Here is a 5451-nt window from a genome sequence, read left to right on the forward strand (position 1 = left end):
TATTCAAGCACCAACTACATGTGCTAATAATTTTGAGATCAAGCCCGCCTTGATCAGCTTGGTGCAAAGTCATCCCTTTTGTGGGAAAAGCAATGAGTCACCTTACGAGCATCTCAAGCAGTTTGAGCATATTGTGACACAATAAAACACAACGGTGTAACCTCGGATTATGTGAGGTTAACTTTGTTCCGCTTCTCTTTGCTTGGGTGTGCTAGTGATTGGCTTGACAAGGAGGTCAATCTCAACTCATTTCGCACATGGAACGAAGTAACTAGTGCCTTCTTGAACAAGTTCTATTCTCATGGGAAGACGGCGGAGTTTCGGCACAAGATTCAATCATTTGAGCAAGGGCGTGATGAATCGCTTTTCGAGGCTTGGGACCGATTTAAGGAGTACCAAAGGGAGTGCCCTCATCATGGGATTCCCAAGTGGCTGTTGGTACAAACCTTTTACTTAGGATTGAGTCCAAGCTCGAAAACAAGTCTAGATGCGGGCGCGGGAGGCCCCATCATGAACAAAATGGAAGATCAAATTAAGGAGATAATTGAAGATGTAGTTCAAAACTACCAATCTTGGCATGTAGGTGCAAGAAGTTATGATGGGGAAAGTAGGAATGAGGATGGTAAGGGTTCGGTGTACGCCATAGAGCAATCACGGATGATAGAGAAGCTTAGCTCGCGATTAGAGAAGCTTGAAAATACACCATTTGCGGGAAGTGCAGCAAGCAAGCCACCATCTCCGTCCACAATTCCACCTCCTTCGGCAACTCTTCTCAATAAGGGGAAGGGCAAGGTTAGTTCTTATGGCTCGATGCCTCCGGGCACATTCTTTTGTGAAAATTGCCAATACTATAATCATTCCCCCGATGCATGCCCTTTAGTTCATAACTTGTCATTTGTGGATTATGGCCCTTCGTATAAAGGAGAGTTTGATGTAGAGTATGCTAATGCCATCAATGAGAGGTCTAGGAATGATAACCCTAACAATCCTAATTTTTCTAGGCAACCTAGAGGGCCCTCCATGTATGGTCCCCACCAAGGCTATGGCCAAGGAAGTGGGTATGATAACCAAGGCCGAGGTGGCTATAGAGCACAAGGCTATCAAAGCAAAGCGCCCTACGGTCAATCTCAAGGTTTTGGAAATCAAGGCCAACACAACCAAGGGGGTTATAATCCCAACCATCAAGGTGGAGGGGGTTATAATTACTCTTATGGGCAATTTAGGGGTGCCTCAAGTGGGGGTTATCCTTTGAACTCGGGAGTTCCTTATGGTATATCTCATTTGCCACCTCCCGGATTCAATGGAACGAGGACCTTTGGCAACCAATATCAATCCAACCCAAGTGGTTATGGCGTTGCACCTCCACCAATCCCGCCTCTCACGTCAAATCTTGAGGCTCTCATGGAGTCGTTTGTGGGGGCGCAAGCCAAGAAAAACGTTGAATTTGAGGATGGATTTAAACAATCCAATACTCATCTTAAGATGATTGAGACCCAACTAACTCAACTTGCTAGCACCATCAAGGAGCAACAAGTGCAGTCTCCCACCCCAAGGTCAACCTCCTACGCAAATGTACGCAATTGTGACAAGGAGTGGGAAGACTTTAGATGATGGTGTTACGCATGTTGAAGCTCATTGCTCTAGGGGGGGGGGAAGTTCTAAGGGAGATGAGTCCCTGGTCCATGATGATGAGGAAGGGAAGTCTCATGTCGATGGCATGAGTGATGGTGATAAGTCGAAAGAGACTACCCTTCTTCCTCTCCCAACTCCTACTCCCCCCTACCCTCAAAGATTTGCCGGAAAGAAGATGGATGACCAATTCCACAAATTCTGGGAAACCATTAGCAAACTTTATGTGTCATTATCTTTTACCGAGGCACTCAAACAAATGCCCCACTACTCAAGATTCATGAAGGATATTCTTAGTGGCAAGAGAGGGTGTGAACCCAAGGAGACCGTTCAACTCATGGAGAGTTGTAGCGCTCTAATTCAGCACTCCTTTCCCCTAAAACTCCATGATCCCTGGAGTTTTTCTATCCCTTGTAGCATTCAAAAGCTAAAATTTGAGAATGCTCTTTGTGATTTGGGGGCAAGTGTGAGTATCTTTCCATATAAGATTTTTGAGAAGCTTAATCTTGGTGATCTCTCTCCTACCGCTATGTCATTGCAACTAGCCGATCGATCGATTATGTTTCCATTGTGTAGGATTGAGGATGTTCCCCTCGTGGTTGGAAAGCTTACTTTTCTTGTTGACTTCGTTGTCTTGGACATCGATTAGGATGCCCACACCCCCATCATCTTGGGAAGGACATTCTTGGCCACCGCGGGTGCTCTTATCGATGTGCAAGGGGGACTTATCACCTTGAAGGCGGGAGATGCCAAAGCTAGCTTCAAACTTACTGTTGATGATCAATGTTGCCCCAAAATGAAAAGTTGCATGAAAATAGACACTCTTGCTTGTGTTGAGAACAACCACACTTGTGCTAATTCTTCTAACGATTTTCATGTTTCTAAGTGTGCTAATAAGCTTGCTAGGTCCTCTCTCGATGAAAAGGAAGTCCATGGAGACCCAAAGGTGCTTGGGGATGATTTTGATGATGTTGTAACCGTCCCCGAGTTATTTGAGATGCATGATGAAGATGTTAATGGAGCTAAACACTCCAAGGTGCTCCATAGGTGTGAGGGGGTCGAAAAAGCGCGAGGCTAATGCGTGACCTTGTCCCTCGTGGGTGTGACGATTCTTTTTATTCAATCAAGTGTAATTGGATTTCCTGTGAGTAAACATCCAATTGACTAGTAATATTGGAGTCGCCATTCAGTTTTTAACGACAATGAGAAAAACTGACAAAACCCGGTTATTGTGACATAAAGGGAGTGCAATTATGTTTGACCACGACGGCCGTAGGTTCCCTTGTGATCCCTGGTGTGGGGATCTCTCAATATACACCCGCAAGGTAGAGATTGAGGGTTCGGGGGACTGTAACTACCGAGAGGAGTAATTCGCTCGTCGATAACTCCAGAGGCAGGATATCCTTACTAGCTCAGCATAAATAATTGAAGGGACATGCATTAACTATTAAACTAATCTGAGTTGATTTTAGCAATATGCGACATATAATACTAATTCGATCGTGATTATCTGATTTAAATAGCATTAAGGGACCTAGCATGATAATCCGATTTCCCAAAAATATTATATTTGTTAGGCGTGATAGAACAATCATATTAGGTTAGTTTAACAGTTCATAAAAAGGGCGAGGAAAGCAGTTAAATCATTGAAAAGGGACACATTACGACGCACCCTTGAGAGGTGCGTCACGGTTCTTAGAAAACTAACCACTTTGACTTTGCTATTTCTCCTTTTTATTTAACGAATCTCGATTATGGGACAGGATACGTTCTGTTCGATTTATGGATCGATTGCGACAGAACGCGTGAACAGTTTCGCAGCGAGAGGCTTAGGCTAAGGGGTTTAGAGTCAATACTCAGAATATATTATGTGTTGTTGTGTGTTGTTTCACGTCGAAACTAGGGGCCTATTTATAGGGAAGAGTTCGTGAAAAGATAGAATTGCAGAGTTCTAATCCGCAAAGAATTAGGAAAAGAGACGTACCCAGGTACTTTCAGCGCCCAGGCCTGGGCGCCGAAGATTTCGGCGCCCAGAGCCAGGTGTTGAAAATAGGATCTGGGCAGTTTTGTTTAGTCAGATTCGGATTCCTAAAATCCGCAGAGTTTGAGATTAATTTGAGTCTTTTAGCGCGTATCAATTTTGTGACGGAATGCATTCGGGCCCGTTACGAACTCTAGGCTCGTTAGGATTTTAATTAATACGTAACTCTTATTTCCGAATCCTATTAGGAATAGGATTCTCGCGGTTTTCTATCTCATTTAGGATTTATGTTGGAATGCAACACCTAATTCTGACAGGTTTCAATCTTTTATGATTTGCCACTTTTAGAAGCTACCTTTTACGGCAGTTACTATTTTTAGCGGGTTTCCATAAATAGCAGGTTTCGGGTGAAATGGGGAATCGAGAATCGTTTATTTTATAGGAGATGCGTTGTCAAGTGGAGTTTTTATGCTTTCATCATCGAACCTTTCCCTTGCGGGAACGGGGACAAAAGTAGGTGTCTACAGTTAGCCCCCACTTTGACTGAGTCTTGGAGTAAGACGATGTGAAGGAAATAATGCCCTTGGTCCAAGTATGCATTCAATGTTAAGTCTAATAAATGCGGTTCAGTATTAATTAACAAGTTAATAATTCAGTGAGATCAAGTGAGCTGAATGCCTAGCTAGAGGCCGCTTCAGTTCAAGTGGAATAAATGATATTAATCCACAGCTTACTCTTGACTGAACCCGTAGGGTCACACAAATAGTACGTAAACGGATCAAGTATTTAATGGCATTAAATACTCCATCTATGGATATTCGGAATCGACGGATCTTGGTTTCAGTGGGAGCTGAGATCGTCACACGCAAGAAATGAATACTCCGGAAACGATGATATTGCCGGAAACGGAAATATGGATCGTATCGGAAATATAAATATTATCCAAGTCGTAGATGTTGCTGGAAACGGAAACATGGTACGTATCGGAAAATATTATTGGAAATGGAAATATTGCCGGAATCGAAACTATTGCCGGAAACGGAAATATTGTCAGAATCGGAAATATTATCGAAATCGGAAAATAATTCCGCAAACGGAAATATTAAATATTTGTTCGAAACGGAAATTAATTCCGTAATCGGAAATATTAAATATTGTTCGTATCGGAAATGAAATCCGGAATCGGGAATTTAATCGGAAGCGTATCGTACGAATTAGCACTCGTGTGTGTTACTCGGAATCCTAAGGCTACCGGGATTCGTAATATGATTAAATCTAATCCTAATAGATAAAGTTTGTTTAATTAGAGTCCTAGTAGGATTATAATTAAATAGATTTGTATTCTAATAGGATTATAATTCCTTTCCATAAACTCTATAAATAAGTGCCTAGGGTCACATATTTACATCGAGCATTCAAGTACTCAAAGTTAGTTTTTGAGAGAAAAATTCAGTCACACATTTGCCTATAAAGTGCCGAAAATAATAGTACCTTATCCTAGTTGGTCAATCTTAAGGCGGATCCGGACATGCTGTGGACTATCTACGGAGGGACGACACTTGGAGTCCTAAAGACTTGTTCTTGTTCGGTTCGGGCGCAGCTAGGGAAGGCACGCAACAAAGAGTATGCATCTAAACTATGCTAAATGATTATGTGTAAATAATATGTTTTCCTGGCTTTATGGTTTTTCCGCATGATTTATGAATTGTCATATGTATCATAACCTAACAGTGGTATCACGAGCCTCTAACTATTTTCATAATCTAAATTGCATGAACATGGTTAAATATTACAAATTTGCAAGAATTAAAAGGGGTGATTAATTTTCGTAATTGTTAATT

At 42.1% G+C, this 5451-nt stretch overlaps 1 non-coding gene across 1 annotated transcript; it reads right to left on the reverse strand.

Moving 5' to 3' along the window:
* Window positions 1–316: 316 nt before the first annotated feature.
* On the reverse strand, window positions 317–422 carry LOC130468330 (small nucleolar RNA R71). Its single transcript, XR_008928721.1, has one exon. It is a non-coding gene; the product is annotated as a small nucleolar RNA R71 (small nucleolar RNA).
* Between the last annotated feature and the right edge of the window lie 5029 nt (window positions 423–5451).

The sequence above is a fragment of the Spinacia oleracea genome, chromosome 2, assembly GCF_020520425.1.
Source record: "Spinacia oleracea cultivar Varoflay chromosome 2, BTI_SOV_V1, whole genome shotgun sequence".
Classification (NCBI taxonomy): Eukaryota; Viridiplantae; Streptophyta; class Magnoliopsida; order Caryophyllales; family Amaranthaceae; genus Spinacia; species Spinacia oleracea.